This window comes from Macaca mulatta, chromosome 9 (genome assembly GCF_049350105.2).
Source record: "Macaca mulatta isolate MMU2019108-1 chromosome 9, T2T-MMU8v2.0, whole genome shotgun sequence".
In the NCBI taxonomy this organism is placed as follows: Eukaryota; Metazoa; Chordata; class Mammalia; order Primates; family Cercopithecidae; genus Macaca; species Macaca mulatta.
In genome coordinates this window covers 141,812,369-141,828,756 of record NC_133414.1, presented here as the reverse complement: position 1 = coordinate 141,828,756, position 16,388 = coordinate 141,812,369, and the positions used below count along the sequence as shown (strand labels likewise).

The window sequence follows — 16,388 nt, the reverse complement described above, 5'->3', positions numbered from 1 at the left end:
CCAACAGCAGCCCTCTAGCCTCTGCCGGAAGGCGCACCTCCCCATGCCAACACCCTGTAGACTCCTGGCCCCGTGGACTGTCAGGCAGTTATTTTGGCCCGGGATGTGCCTCTGTTAACTGGCTGCTGTGTTTTTCCAGTTGTGGGAAGAGCTTCCAGGGGAGTTCTTCAGATAATCATCATCTTGATCTTAAATGTAAACATTGTCACCGTGGTTTAAAGAGAGATTAATGATTTGCCGACAGCTCCATACATCCTTAGGAAGTGAACACTCGATCGTCTATCTTATTTCCAATAATACTAGAGGAAAAGGCACACCCTACAGGTGGCTGCAGGCACCGCTGGAGCTCGGAGCGAGTGAAGGCCGAGCCTCGGACTCGGATATCATTTCTGAGCAGCTCGCCAACTGTGAAGGAACCTCTGTGGTTCTCTGTCACAGAGGAAAACAGCAGTGAGTGCCATCCACCAGGCTGTGTGCCAGGTGTCCCACAATCCCTTCTTTACCTTCTGGAGGAGCTGCGAGGCGGCGTCATTAGCTCCATTTCAGGGGAGAGAAGGTGGAGGGCAAAGCAGGTTTGCTGAGGCACGGCCAGTCACGGGCAGTGCCCAGAGCCAAACCCGGGGCTGGCCACATCCGGCTCTCCTGACCTCAGCCACCACCAGTTCGTGGAAGCCCAGCCCCTCCCAGGGGGAAGATCCAGCCCTCAGGCCATCTCAGCACCTCCCTGTGGCTCCGACAGGCTCTGAGCCCACGGTCCCCTGCCCTGGGATCCAGCTGCCCCTGCCTCAAGGTCCCGGGGTAGCAAGGCAGGTGGCCCCTGGCTAGTTCCCTTCTTGTTGTCCCCCCGTGGCCTTCAGCCGGCAAAGCAGGGCAGGGTGTGTGGCCGGCAGCCCTGAGGCTTCAGTACGGTGTCTCACTTATGCCACCGCCTCCAAGACCCATCCCTCCTCGATGCAGCCAGGTCCGCGGCTCTACCAGGGACACTGCAACACTGTGCGAGCGTCAATGCCGGGAGGACTGGGAAATTACACTCCACATCTGAATTTCTTATATTTTCCAAGTGTTCTACACTAATTAGTTAGTTCTGTTAGCTCTAAGGATTAGTAGCTTCTCTAACAAGACACAGCGACATTAAGTGACTTACCTAATTATGTAAAACACGGGGACACCAGACGAGAAGGCAAGCTTTCCTCGAGCTGGGCTCAGGCCTGCTCCGCCCTGCTGCAGTGCCCATCGGTCCTCTGTTCTCCAGGTCCCCAGGGCACAGGAAACAGGCACTGCAGGTCTGGACTCAGAGACCACTCCACACGGAGTGTGCCCACACCTGGGTCCTCGGGCCTGCCCTCCTTATGGCCTGCCTCCTCGGCCAGGACCACAGGGCCTCTCAGATGCTTCATGGACAGAGGAGCTGACTTGAAAGAGAGCCTGTCCCAGGGCAGTAGGTGCTGGGCAGGCCTGGAGGCTCCATCACATGTGGCTGGGGTGCTGGGCCCACTGTGTCCTCTGTGGCAGCAAGTAGACGACCACCACGTCCTGCTGTCCTCTGACTGGCCACCATCTGAAATGTCACTAAGAACTGGCCCCACATTGCATGTGCTCATGGCAAAGGGGTCGGCCATCTTCCAGTCTGGTCCTCCAGTCCCCTAGTCTCGTCTTGTAGGGGCCGTGGCACCTGGGCCCTCCTCTTCTCTTCCCTAGAGTCCAGTTGCTTCTTTTACTCAAGATGCCATCTACGTCCTGCCCAGCTCCAGCTGATACAGTTTGATTGCCACCTCCTTCAGGAAGCCCCTCTTGATTGTCTAGTTCACCCTTTCCCCTCCCTCTGAGATCTCATAGCCCTGAAGTGATACTGCATTTATGCTGATGTGCTATCTGATGACAGGCTGGGCATGACCTCACCTGGAGCATCTGCGCTCAGCCACCCTGCAAGTGGAGGGGCAAAGCTGATAAACAGCTGGTCAAGCACGTGACACCAATCGCGTGGTCGGATGCACGGGCCCATGCTGTCTTCTCAGTACACGTATCAGGGTCCTCCCTCTTCATCCAGTGTGTTCTTTTATGATTACAAACATAATGCATTTCCATTGCAAAAACTGACAATATACAGTTAAGCACACACAAAAAAGAATTGATTTCTTCGTTCTAGGATAATTACTATAGCATCTTGCTCTGCAGATGGTCTTTTTAAAAAATGTTACAACATGGACATATATATATATATAGTTTTAAAACAGAATCATGGATCATATTTTCAAAGTGATAACTATTTCTTTCTTAGAAAATAAATACAGACATTTTTATAAGAGTTGAATAACACTGAAAAGCAACACAACACACACACAGACACACTCACACATAGACACACAATCAAAGCAATTCTTCCCAGCTCAGTCACACACAGGCCCACACACCAAAGCGACTCTCCGTGACTCACTCACACATAGGTCCACACACCAAATTCATTCTCCCCAACTCACTCACACATAGGCAAACAACCAAAGCCACTCTCTCCAACCCTCCAACTTCCACTAAGATGCTTTCCTGCAAAGAATTTGATCTCTTTTCCACAATTTTATGTCTGTAAGCACAATTTAAACATTTTGTTTAATAAAACACCACTGATCGTACCTGATTTTTTTTTTTTTTTTAATAGACGGAATGTTGCCTTGTCACCCAGGCTGGAGTGCAGTGGTGCGATCTCGGCACACTGCAAGCTCTACCTCCCGGGTTCATGCCATTCTCCTGCCTCAGCCTCCCCAGCAGCTGGGACTACAGGTGCCTGCTGCCACACCTACTGTTTTTGTGTATTTTAACACAGTTTCACCGTGTTAGCCAGGATGGTCTCGATCTCCTGACCTTGTGATCTGCCCACCTCAGCCTCCCAAAGTGCTGGGATTACAGGTGTGAGCCACGGCGCCCGGCCTGATGTTTTCTTATATGTCTTTCTCACTCAGCAGTGAGTCATGACTACCCTCCCATGTCAGTCAATAGAGGTCTACTCTACCACGTTTCATAGCAGAATTGTTCTGTGTTGTGTGTACATATTTACTGGGATGTATCCAGCCAACCCCATGCCCATGGGACATTTATGCTGTTCCCCATTTGTTGCTGTTAGAAGCAATGGTGCCACGTGTATCCTTGTAGCTACAGCCTTAAATACTTATGGAAATAGCTCTGTAGAATAGATTCCTAAAAGTGGAATTGTTTGGTCAAACGGCATAGGCATTTACCATTTAAATAAATCCTGCCTCACTACCCTCCAAAAACATGCCAACATTACTACCAACAGTGAATGCCTGCCCCTTCTCTACACTGTGGACAAAGAATTACACATTTTCATGTTTCACCCAGATCACAACAAAATGCTGTCTCCTGCTTTAATTTGTGATGCTACGATCACTCGTGAGGTGGGAGGTCTCTTGGAGGTCACTCCAGATGATCACTCTCAAGCTCACTGGCTCCTTCTGCTGCTCTTTCTAGAGGCTTCCAGCTGCTGCTTTTATGTTTCCCTTTACGAAGTGCCTGTCTATATTCCTTGCTCATCCATCTTCTGGGTGGTTTGCCTTTTCCTTATTGATTTGCAGAAGTTTTTTATATATTGTGGACACAATCTTTCTGTCTTACACATTGCCAATGGTTTCTCCTAGGGTACCATTTGTCTTCTGTTTCCAACAGGTTCATGAGGTCAGGCAAGTCAACATTCTCCTTTATGGCTTCCGAGTTCTTGCTGTGTTCTCAAGACGCTTCCTGCAAATACAGATACGGATGCAAGTTTCTCATATTTTCAGCTGATACAATAACAATTAAAACACAGTTTAACAAATTTAGAACCCTAAGGTTTCTGGAATTGTGTTATTTCCAAAAGCTTGGCCAGTTTGTCCTGACACCATGTATTAAATGACTCCTTTCCTCACTGAACTGAAATGCCCTATGATGACATTCTGAGATTCCACAGACCCGCGGCTGTTTCTGGATGGGCCAGTTGGCTTCATTGATTTGCTTCTGTCTGTTGTTGCATTGGCCCTACAATGCTTTATTTATAGTGGCTTTAAGATTCGTTTTGATGTCATTAGTATTAAAAATGTACCTTGCTGTTTTTGAGCAAAGACATGTCCCCAGTGACCAAGCTTAGCTGTGAATGTTGCCGTGGACATCAGAGGCAGTCCTAGCCGGTGGGGGGCGTGGGCTTTGGGAATCTTTATTTGTTGCTGCTTTTAAAAATGTGGCTCATAAATGCCCGTGGCATTTGTTGTCAGACAGGCCCTTCTGAGTGTCCCTGGCATAGGGCACAGTCTCACAGGGTGGCCACCTTAAGCTGCAACCCCGTTTACAGGTTTGTCAAAGACCCAGTTGCGATGATACACATTCATGCCAGGTGTACACCACAATCCCACGAACCTCCATTTTCAACAGCTTTCCACCCAGAAAAGAGGCCACATGAATTACCCTCCCTTCAGGGACGGCCTAGGGTACTGAAGTCAGTGGTCTGGGCATTACCCGTCATGCAAAATGACAGGCACGTTGCACGGGCAATGGAAAGAACTTTCCATTAAACGCTGAAGAAAACCCACAGGGTGGACACTTGCCTGCTTTTCCTCCGGTGAGGCGGCTGTGGCTTTTGAGAGCAAATACATCCCTGGGGGTCCCACAGCCAGGAATTACGGACTGGAAACTGGACTTGTCTGATGCAAAAATCTGACCTGAAGCCACCACCACTATCTGAGCACTCAGCACGTGCCAGGAAGCCAGGTCGCCTTCACCGCGACCTGGGCATGGCTTCGTGAGGGCGGCCGCTGCTGTCCCTGTTCTGCAGGTGAGGTGGCTGCAGGAGCTCCTGGGCCTGCCGCAACAAATTCCACCAGCCGGGTGGATGAAAGCAGCAGAAACATCTTCTCCTATGGTTCTGGGGGTCAGAAGTTTGTAACCGAGGCGCTGGTGGAGCCAGACTCCAAAGGTGTGAGGGGAGCAGCCTCCTTTCCTCCAGCTGCTGGTGACTCCAGGTGTCTCTCAGCTGGTGGCTGCCCATCACTTCCTTCTTGGCCTCTGTCTTTGCATGGCTTTCTCTACGGTCTCTGTGTCTTCTCCTTTTCTCTCTTCTTTTGGAGACAGGGTTTTGCTCTGTCGCCCAGGCTGGGGTGCAGTGGTGTAATCATAGCTCACTGCAGCCTTGACCACCTGGGCTCCAGTGATCCTCCTCCATCTTCAGCCTTCTGAGTAGTTGAGACTACAGGTGTGTGCCACCTGCCTGGCTAATCTTTAAATTCTTTTTTAAAGAGACAAGGTCTTGCTAAGCTGCCCAGACTGGTTTCAACTCCCGGCTGTAAGTAATCCTCCTGCCTTGGCATCCCAAAGTATTAGGATTACAGGCGTGAGCCACTGCATCCGGCCTTTTTCTGTCTATTATAAGGGCAATTGTCATTGGATTTAGGACTCACCAGGATAATCTAGCATGATCTCATCTTGAGCTCCTTAACTTAATTATATCTGGTAAGGCCTTTTTTCCAAATAAGATCACATTCATGGGTTCCAGGGATCTAATGTAGATTTCTCTCTGCGAGGGCCCCCATTCAATCCACGACAGAAACCAAGGCATGGAGAGGTTATACAGCTCACACAAGACACTGTCTGTAAAGTGGATGAGCTGGACTCTGATCCTGAACCAAGCATGACTGCCCCATCCCCCACTCCCCACTGCAATGGGCCAAAGGTTCCCAACCTGTGGGGCTTCTGCAAAGGTATGGCCCAAATGTGGCACTGTCTCTCTGAGCACTGAAACCTGAAGGCCACGACGGCTCCACTGCAGCCTGGAGGTCAGAACCTGCATGATGGAAGTCCATGCCGGCGGAGGCAAGCCGGGGGACCTGCTCAGGGAATGGAGTTTCTGGGGAGCCTTCCTGGAGGAGGGAGGGGTAGAGGAGAAGAGAGAGGGGGAGGAGATGGCGGCTTCCATCCTTAGCCAGGAACGAACGAACTCGCAGCACCTGGCAGGCTCAGGCCCAGCACATGACAAACTTCCATCCTTTCCTTTTGAAAATCTGTTCATCTACATCTGAAACCAATTTGCTTGAAACTACAGAATACCTGTCACATTGCTTCCTAGCACGGCAGTCAGATATTTGCTCGGAAAAGTACAGGCAGCTACATACCTCTTGGAGCTGTAATATTTAGATGTGTCATTCTGTGTCTCAAAGCAGCAGCAGCTTCAAATAAATGAGTGTTTTCAGCTTGGCTGGAGTCCTCCCGGCCTGGAGACCGTGCAGGAGCCGGCCGCCTCCCTCCAGGAGCTGAGCAGAACCCACGCTCGGCTTTTTCAACCACACGCTCGAATTCAGTGCCGATGCCCCCAGTGCCATCTTGGGCCCTTGGTGTTAAGTCACACTGAGGCCCAGACGTTGGTTCGTATGTTCGGGAACTGGGTCACGCAGTATCGTGGTCAAAGCATAGAGTCCTCGAGGTAAACCACACACAGGCACTCACGCCCACACCGGAGGGCGGCAGGCAGTGTGCAGCCCTGCGCTAGGAAGGAACTGGGCTTCCGAGCAGCCCGCACTGGCTGGGTCCTAGGCAAACGCAGCGTGGCGACCGTCGTGGCGTTCTGAAGTCAGGTGCATAAGGAGAGTGTTTTGATGTTCTCCCTTTTTAAGGAGGTAGGAAGGGATTTAGCAGCTGCTGGAGGATGCAACGCTCAGGTCTTCTCAGTGTTATCAGGGGACTCCGAATCGCTTTGTATTATGCGTAACTTGATTTTCTCATGAAATTATGTATAGTGTGTTGCAACAAAATTTTTTGTTGATTTTTTGAGTTGATTTTCCCTTTAAGTGGCTGAAAATTGGCCGTCTACGTTCCCCCACCACCCACTGCTGCTTGTGGGCTGCTGGGCACCGTGAGGACCACCAGCCAGGGACATGGGTGCTGGCATTCCCAGTGTGCAGGCAGGGCAGAGGCAGCAGATGTGCTGTGTCAAAAGGCTCCTGCTAGGCCTGCATGTCCACTGGAAGACGGCAGCAGCGTGGCAGGCCACTGTTGCAGAAGCAGATGAGGGCTGCGTGTCCACGGGCTTCACGTCTTCCATGGCTGAAAGCTTCATTTTCACAAAAAGCATTGAGGGATGACAGGAGAAACACCTCCTGACCTCATCGAGCCGACTCTAGAAGCCGGCATGGTGGCCGCGCTGCCCTGCGGTCTGGGCTTTCCCCATTTCTTCCGGGGCTTCTGAGACCCGCTGACCTTGTCCTCTGCAAGTGTGAGACGGCGTCTCTGCTGTGTGCACTTCCATCTCCCTGGCCTTGAAGATCCTCCTGCTCCTGTGTTCCCAGCTCCAGGAAGCTCCACGAGGAGGCCTTGAGTTAGGACAGGCTCCAGTGGGGGCCCAGGAAAGGAAACCAGCACAAATCAGGGGCTGTCAGGGTGCCCGGCATCTGGCCCCGGCGTGTCTGTCACCCAGAAGACAAACTAAGAAGGGGCTGGGAAAGTGTGGACCTCAGGCAGCTCTCACAGGGCTGGGACTGGCCCTCGTGGCCAAGGGCTTTAGAGCAACACTCGCCCAGTGCTGCTTTCAGAAAGAAGAGCAAATGAGGCTGGCTGGTGATCTCTGAATTCCCTACCAAACTCACTCTCTGTCCTTCTAAATCCTTCCGCCACTTTCTCAACAGAAACAAGACTCGTAACAATGGCAGCAACGAGGCAGAATCTGCCAAAATGAAATTTAAAAACCGACTCTCCTTCCCCCATTCCCTGGGTGTTTTCTCCAGGCAGGTGCAAAACCTCCACGTGTCCACTGGGCCCCCACAGCTGCCCCTCAGGGTCCAGGCACTGGCGTCCAGTTCTGCACATCCCTGGGCAGCCTGGACCATGGGAGGGCACTGGTGCTAGAGGGAAAGGCCATGCCTCCATGGCTTCCTGCACGGCCCCTGAGCTGGGCTGCTGGAAGGAGAGACGTGATGAAGTTGTAATGTGCATGCACTGAACACACTCAGACTAAAGGCCACCTCCTCCGCCCCCCAGGTTAGGAAACCCCCGACACAACCTGTATACAGGAGGTGCAGAGACAACACACCTCTCTTCTCAAGGGGTTTCTGCAGCCCCCATGAATCTGCTGTCATGCATGCCTACCTCAGGTCATTTTAAATCATAAAAGTCATAAGACGAACAGAGGCTCTTGTGTCACCTGAGATGAGAGCGCTTTTGCAACCCTGGGTGGTGCTCACTCTCTGGGGGCAGATGTTAGTTTCTGTCTACATTCCGGACATTGCCTTAAAAGCATCCTTTAGAGTAACGTCTTAACAAAATGATAACTCTTCCCCGGAGAACACAGCCACGGAGCTGGCCAGGCACAGCTTCCTCCACCCCTAGACCCTCGGTCAATAACTTATGAACCGACTACTTCAAAGACCACTTCTCCTCAGACCCCAGGGTCTTCCTGAGAAAGTCAATGAACACTAACAGGTATTTCTTCTTCTAAACCTCCTTGGGAAGTGGTCTCTTCAAATAGAGAACTGTGTTCCTCATGTGGGTCCTGGGGTCTGTGCTGTGTGGAGGGGGTCTGCTGCTTCCTCTCACTTGAGCTTTCTTTTTTAAAAATAGAGATTCCTCGCAAATTGTTTCAGCCCCTGTGGGAAGCAGTTTGGAGATTTCTCAGGGAACTTAAAACAGAACTACCATTCAACGCAGCAATCCTGTCACTGGGTATCTACTCAAAGGAAAATAGTGTTGAACTGAAAAGACACATGCACCCCTATGCTCACTGCGGCACTATTCACAATAGGAAAGACATGGACTAAACCTAGGTGTCCATCAACAGTGGACTGGATAAAGAAAATTTGGTATGTATACACCATGGAATACTATGCAGCCATAAAAAAGAACAAAACCACGTCCTTTGCAGCAACATGGAGGCAGCTGAAGTCCATGATCCTAAGCAAATTAATGCAAGAACAGAAATCCAAATACTACATGTTCCCACTTATAAGTGGGAGCTAAGTCTTGGGTACACACAGACATAAAGATGGGAACTTTGGGGACTCCAAAGGGAGGGAAGAGGAGGTAAGGGCTGAAAAACTTCTTATTGGATACAGACGTTCACTATCTGGGTGACAGGATCGATAGAAGCCCAAACTTCGGCATCATGCCATACACCCTTGTAATAAACCTGCACATGCCTCCCCTGAACCTAAAATAAAAATGGAAATGAAAAGCAAATTTTAGAAACCTTCACATATGTTATAGGCTGCATTAAAAAAACCTGAGATTCCTTCCTTCCTTCCTTTGTTCTTCCCTCCTCAGGTAATGTGTACAGTATATGTGTGTGTGTGTGTGTTTGTATGCACACCTGCACAGCTAGGTATAAAGAAGGGAAACTGCTTGTAATCCCCTCACCCAGAGACGGGTGATAAGCTCTGGCCTGTTTCTGGGCATCGCACCTGGGCACATGCCTTATGTATCGTCTTGCATCAACTCTTCTCCCTTACCACTCCGTAGGGATGGGCCTCTTTCTGTGAGAAGACAAATAGGCTGAGGTCACACCCATTCTACTGAATGTTTCCAGCTGATGTATCCAGTCCCTCATTGCTGGGTCACTGGGTTGATCCCATTTCTTTGCATAATACAACTTTGGTGATATCCTTGGCCATACTTCTTTGCATGTGCCTTGGAGAGTTTTTTGTGATCACTGTATTTTTTTGTGCCATGTAAAGTTTTCAAAGATCTTTGAAGTCTCTTGCTACTTCCAGCACGCTTTTGAGGCAAGCTCCCCCATTGCCATTTCGCAGACATGAACACCAAGGACCTCCCTGGCAGGTTGGCTCAGGGAGGCCCACATTTACCACCCCACTCTGAGTGGCAGGACCTGGCTCCATGCAGCGGCCTCCCTCCTAGTGGCAGAACGTGGCTCTCCTGAGTCAGGGGAGGATGTCTCTCCATCTTAGAAGCAAGGCGGGTCCCGGCAGGAGGCCTAACGGGAGGAGGCCCAGCCCACTTCCGGCTCTGGTCCAGAGGGGGACACAGCAGAAGGTCGAGAGGAACATGCTCACCCCACAGATGCAATCATTAAAAGGTGATGAGAAGAACCAGCCCATCTGTGGGGCCACCAGCCTCGACCTCTCCCAGGCCTGAACCACAACATCCTACAACTCATCTGCCATCCTCGTTGTCACAGTTTATTAGAGGGATGTCTGTGAGCACCAGCAGCTGACATGGCCATGGCCCTTCTTTTTACCTGCCTGAACGTTCTGGATTTACCCTGTGCATGCTGTCCCTGCAGCTGAAGGGCATTCCTGGGAGGCCCAAGTGTGCCTTGGGAAAGCGCCTGACACACAGGCAGGGCTACAGACACCAGGATTCCCTCTGGCTTCTGGGCATGGTCACTCAGGCCTGATATCCCTGGATCAGGAAGATTCTGGGATTGGATGTCCTCAGATACTCTGGACCTGCTACCACAGGTCATAGTCCTGGCCTAAAATCCAGCCACACAGGGTATCCGGAAGCCTGCAAAGCCCAGGACTGGGCCCAGTGCCCTGGCCGGAACATCACAGCTGGCCTGAGGCCTCCTACCCCTCCCCTATCACCCCTGGGTACTTTCTCCCATCACCCACCCTGCCAGGCTCTCAGTGCACACGGGAGCCCAGGGACTGGGGTTCCATGGCTGCTGCCTGTTCCCTGCTCCGTGAGCTCTCACTGTGAGCTGCGCTTCCACGTCAGGGTGAAGGCAGTGACCGCTGCAGATCTGGGGTGGCCAGAGCCCGGCTGTCTCCTCCAGTTGCCTTCTGGGGGCCCCGGGAGCATGCTCACTGTGCAGGTTCTTTGGGAAAGGGGCTTCTCTCCACAGTTCCTCAGGCCTCTGCTCCCCCAGTTCAGCTCACTGTGGCCTCTGCAGATCATGTGCTGGGTGTGGCCGCCTGGGGGGAGGGGGAGGTGGAGGCAGCCAGTGTTCCACAGTGGTCTTATGTTCGGCTAACCTAGAGTCAAGACAGGGCTGTGGGCTTCCTGCTCGGGTGGCTAGAAAGCCTCTGGCCACTGCTGGTGTGGAGCAGGGCTGCTCTCCATTCCTGCACAGCTAGAGAACAGCAGCCAAAGGGCGGGGGAGTTAGTGCCCTGGGGGACCTCACATGGTGGGAACACTGGCCGCCAAGGCTCCTGTGGGTGAGAAAGGCCCACCCTCTGTGGCTGTAGGGGAAGGATCAAAGCCTGCTGGGACCCAGGAAGCTGACAGCGACACCCTGGAGTGGGGCCTTCTGATGAGATCCCGGCCTGGGGGGTGGGGGAGCACAGAGTCCTTCTGTCCCAAGGGTCTGCTTCACACGTCAGCAAAGAGAGAGCAGTCTGTGCACTGGTGTGCAGCCCCTTGGGAGCTCCAGAGCGCCACAGCTACCACCAGACCAACTTCTCTATGGAATTGGTGGTGCCAACTCCCAGCCCACAGCTCTTGCAGGAGAGCTGGCTCCAGAATGTTCTAGAATGTCCCAGGTCTGGCTCAGGGATTCTCTTCCATGTACTCACCTGGACCCGAGGCTCCCTGAAGACCGGAGTCCAGCCTTGGGTGCGCTGGTAGATGGCCCGTCTGGTCAGGTGGGAGGAGCCCTCGGTCAGGCTACTCTGCTGTCTCCAGTGAGTGGCTCAGGGGAGGTGAGTGCCAGTCCCCAGGGCCACCATGCAGAGTCCACGAAAGGCTTTTTCCCAAGAAAGCACTCCAGAGTGGTGGCTTAGGAGAAGGCTCCCTGAATGAGAATACTTAAGTTCTGGAAATAGCAAGACTTCTGGGAAAGGTGCATTTCAGGGATGCCTGCCCAGATGAGGTTTGAATTGCAAAGTGGGGGGCGGGGAGCTTCACATGGCAGATACTGGGTTTGACAACTGCAAAACAGCTCCCCTCCCAGTTCCAGGGTCAGCCGCAGCTCCCGACCTCGCAAGTATCTCCTATCCCTAGTGGAGCCAGGCCAAAGCAGCCCACTCGGCAACCCGCCTCTCCTTCTAGGCGGTGGTGGTGCCAGCAGAAGACCCCTTGGGAGGCGGCTGGGGGCCGGCTTGGCTGTGATGATGATTTATAAGTGTTTGTGCCCATGATTTCAAGTTACCTCTTGGTCACTGGGGTGACTTTCAGAGAAAGGCAGGATGCCTTCCCCTCCTGGGCACCTCCCACATCAGGCTACACCATGCTGAGCAATAATGCAGATGAAGACTTGGCAGGACCTGCCCCAGCAGGCCACATCTTGGAGGGACGGAAGGAACCTCACGCGTCTACCAGCAGTGTTGGGAATCTACAGGAAAAAGGGGCCAGGGCCACTGCTCATTGGGGGATATGTAACCAGTCTTAGAAAAGCCACCATGTGCCATATGGAAGCCAGGCCTGCACCTTCCCCAAAAACACCTGCAAGCAGCGTCGACACCCAAGCAGGTGAATGCAGAGGACACAGTTGTGCTGGGTGTGCTCAGGCTCACACCAATTATGTAAACCCTGCCTCATTTCACAAACGCTTTCCCATTGCAGAGGAATCTTCTCGGGAGGGGACAGCTGTGCTGCCTGTAACTGGGATGTGCGAGGCCTCCAAGGCCCGCCGAAGGTTTCTCCAGCAGGGTCTCTGGTTTATGGCCAGTGTGGTAATGACAGTGAGGCCTTCTCCTGAAGATGCTGCTCACTCTCTTCAGGATTAGGGGGGACATTTAAAATTCCCCTTCCTGAAAATCAACAGTGAGCAAAGCCGCAAGAGGAAGGAGGCACCTGGAGAACCTGCCAGTCCCGGGGAGCACCCGCCCTGGCTGGATGGTGCCCGGTGAGTGCAGGCGTCTTGTTGCCACACCTGGAGAACCTGCCAGTCCCGGGGAGCGCCCGCCCCGGCTGGATGGTGCCCGGTGAGTGCAGGCGTCTTGTTGCCACACCTGGGAGCACTGGGGCTTTTGCTCAGTATCACACACTTACACGATGCCTTTCATCTGGAAGGGTCTCACGGCTTCCTAAAATTTAACTCTCCATGGGGACTGTTTTACCCCCAAAAGAAACACATCGTGGGAGTGAATTAAAGCCTGGGGTTGCTGAGAAACGAAGCCTTCTCTGTCCAATGGGGACTGCAGGGCGGTCCCCCAAACCCAGGGTTAGCGCCAGGTACAGACACCCTCCTTGTCTGGTTAGAAAGCAGGCAGTGACAGGAAGGTGATGGTCCCCACCTAGAACCGAAGCCCTCTCAGAGGCCAGCCTAGAGGACTGAGCTTTCCCACTAAGGCCCAGGGCGGGGTGGCCTTTGGGCAGGGGACCCAGGGCCAATTCTGCCGCCTTTGAGGACTGCCTGCTTTCTGCGGACCTGATTCCATGCTCCACACATGCTTCCTCGTCACCGGCCAAGTCTCACATCCACTTCTCCTTGTAGCCATGGCAATCCCAACACACAAAAGCAATCCTTTTTGCACAATATCACGTGTTGTTTAACGTTAGGACCCTGATACTTTCTCCAGCTGGATTTTCTTAATGTGAGTCAACAAATCAACCTGGAAGCACGTGTTCCGCTGGTATTCGGGGTTCAAACAGCAGTGCCGTGTAACTCAAGACTTGGAAAGAACTATTGGGTGTACACGTGTGTGGTGCTGTGTGTATAATGGGGGGGCTGGCTCAGCCCCCGGGCAGAAACAAGAAGAGACGGCCCCCCTGCCCCAGGGCTTGAGCATCTCTGCTGAGAACCATGGGCACCAGGTGCACTCCGCTCAGACGCACTCCTTGGGACTCACTCAGAGCTGAGAGAACTCCAGCTTCTCCATGGCAGCAGATCCATGAGATCCTTCTCCACCCTTCCTCCCCGCACTGCATCAGAGTCCATGACAACCAAAGCTCGGGCTCTGCTCTGCATCCTCAGGCCACAGGAGAAACATTATCTGTGAGGCTGACCACATCACATCTGCGGAACGTGCCTCACTGCCCACGTCCCCACACTGCCAGGGACTCTCAACAGCCCGGAAAATGGCAGCTCGAATAGAAGTCTTTAACAGGAGGGTGGATAATGTTTTCCTAAAGGCTCTCAACATTGATACCATACTGTACGGGATCGATCTTAATTACTGTCCATGTGGAATTTTTTTCTGGTGGCTTTTTTTTCAACGAAAAAAAAAACATTAATGAGAAACTTTGAAGGCTTGTTAACAATGTCCTTTCATCAATCAAAGGTGCTGTCGGGCTGGGCTCTGCCGTCAATTCGCACCTCGCTGCCCAACATCCACTTCCTACTTTCTCATCCACCTCCACCCCTGCCCCCATTACAGATCCCTGTCGGGGCCGACCCCGGTGATGGAGGCCAGACGTTTCCCATCTGTCAGCAGCTGGAGCCATGGGGTCCTGAGGACGCTGGACGGCTGCCCTCAGTGGCTTAAAGACAGGTCAGTACCTGCAGTTTCTCCACCTTCCTGTCCCTTCAGACAGACAGACAGACAGACGGGGTTGCTTGGCAGAGGTCTTGGGCAGAGCCGTGTTTAGATCTCAATGTCTTTCAAACTGATAAGTAAAACTGATGTGAAGCTCAGCTCTTTAAACACAAACTTTTAATCAAATGCCCATGAACAAGAAAGCAAGCAAGCAAGCAAGCAAGCAAAAAACCCCACATGGTCTGAGGTCTGAGGGAAGCCAAAAAATTTAAATCCCCCACCCCAGAGCCTTGGACTGTTTCCGGGGACACCACTGCCCCGACAGCAACAAGAAGACATGCAGACAAGACAGGTGAGGCCCAAGGGCATCCCAGCAGCTGTGGCCGAAGCAAGAGCCGTTTAGGAACTGGTGTTTCAGTAAAATCTTCTTAGTAAAGTAAAACACTTTACCCCTTGCTCCTACATGAAGCCAATTTCTCTCTCACTTAAGAATCCTCCTCTGTGCTGTCAGAAGCCCAAATAGCACGAAGATCTGCAGCAACATGAACAATCTCACATCAGCTCAGTGTGACATCCTGCCCGCTCCAATGGGGTGAAGTCCAAGCTGGCAGCACTGCCCATGGTCACAGCTACGGGTGCATGGACAGCCAAGGTGGGCGAACGGCAGATTAGACAGGGAGGGGACGTGGCCCCCAGGGCTGGTCTGTCCTTGTAGGCCAGGTCAGGGGATACAGCAAAATCTGGAAACACATTTCTATGAGGAGGATGCCTCACACTGCTGCGAGAATCTCGCCGATCCCCCTGAGTCTCACTGACTCCCCAGAGTCCGCCACTCCACAGGGCTCCGGTTGGTCACCCCACCACTTAGGTTTCTCAGCAATTCAGGTGGATGGGATTTTATCCTTATCTTACAGTTTTGTAGGAAATAAGTCCCAGGATAATACTGCTGTTTACAAACGATTTAAGAAACAAAACTGGTGGTTTCAGTGTAAACATATCTATATTGGACTTGCTTGGCCCCTCCAAAAGGGATTCTGGAGAAGCATGTGGGGCGCTGTGCACCAGAGAAGCTTAAGTTGCAGAGATGGTTTCAGTCGCTAGCACATTATCCAGCCACCCGTGGGGTGTTCAGTAAGCTGTTTCTGCTGGGTAAGAAGTGTATACGAATTACAAACCCCAATTAAGTTCTCTATAAGGTGAGTTTGCCCACTTCCTCTGCAATGCCTGGTGCCTGCAACCTTCACATCTGGAAGTGCAAATTCATGCCCATAAGAAGTTCTGCAATTCCTCATGCGAGAGCTCTTCCAGGCTTCCTGATTCCGCATCAGCCAACACCCTAAAGTGCGCATTTGCACGGTCACAGCTTTTCTTCTCTGGCCTTACAGACTCATCACTGGAGGCGGCCACAGGACACGTGGAGTGCGGGTGGGTTTACTGGACACTTCTGTTCCCAACAGGAAGAGACACTGGGAGGACAACCCGTCACAAAACTCAGTCTCCTGCTGGCCAAGGGCAACTTATTTTTGCTACAAGTGTGGTTCTGCAAAAACAAGTATTACTTCTGACTCTCTCATTCTCTCTGCAAACAGGGGAGCGTGATGTGGCCGGTCTGAGTGGCTGCCGCGCCACGGTGGGTCTCGGTGTCAGTCTTCAAAGCATCATGGTGCTGGGAAATGCGACAGGGTGAGGGGGACCCGGGGCCAAGGCCGAAGAACACAGCTTTCTTGTTTCGACATTTCTTTTTATTTGGAAAATATTTTTGTATTTCTTTGTGCCTTCTCTCTCCCTCTGTATGTTCACGAGCGGTGCTGCGGCTTGGAGCTAGAGCGGCTCTAGGCGACCCGCGTACTGGCTTTTCATGTCGGCCTCAGCAGAGCTTGTCCTTGGAGCAGTACATGGCCCCGCCGGTTTGAGCCCTGCTGCTGCGGCTGTCAGAGGGAACCTCGGGGCATCTATCAAGCCTGTTCTGACACGGCGGCGGAAACCCTCGGAGAGCAAGCAGAGCTGGTTTTGTACTGCACCAAGGGCATGGCCCAAACAGGCCCACCTGT

The 16,388-nt window shown here is 52.4% G+C and overlaps 1 long non-coding RNA gene across 1 annotated transcript in view; it reads right to left on the bottom strand.

Annotated features, from left to right (window-relative positions):
* LOC107000310 (uncharacterized) overlaps positions 1-16,388 on the bottom strand; it is a 44,391-nt gene that overhangs the window by 27,566 nt on the left and 437 nt on the right. The window contains exon 2 of the long non-coding RNA XR_001447365.3: positions 1,145-16,323. This is a non-coding gene — a long non-coding RNA (uncharacterized LOC107000310). The remainder of the gene's footprint in view (positions 1-1,144; positions 16,324-16,388) is intronic.